Consider the following 233-nt stretch of genomic DNA (forward strand, 5'->3'; position numbering starts at 1 on the left):
CCCGAGTCAATATTGGGATTTTTAATAAACCGACGAATGGGATTTTAATTATTCAAACCCTTGCTCCTGCGGGCCAGATGCTGTTGGGATGGTCCTGGTCACACAATATTAAGGTGACCGACCCCTGAGAGGACGGGATCAGCAGCTGAGACGTCCGCTGCAGTTACGAATGAACTAGACTTGGTAGCAGAGGGCATCGATTGCCTGTGCCCAACCGGACCCTCCTCCCCTCG

This window comes from Fukomys damarensis, unplaced genomic scaffold (assembly GCF_012274545.1).
Source record: "Fukomys damarensis isolate Sample0158 unplaced genomic scaffold, DMR_v1.0_HiC HiC_scaffold_30, whole genome shotgun sequence".
NCBI classification, from domain to species: domain Eukaryota; kingdom Metazoa; phylum Chordata; class Mammalia; order Rodentia; family Bathyergidae; genus Fukomys; species Fukomys damarensis.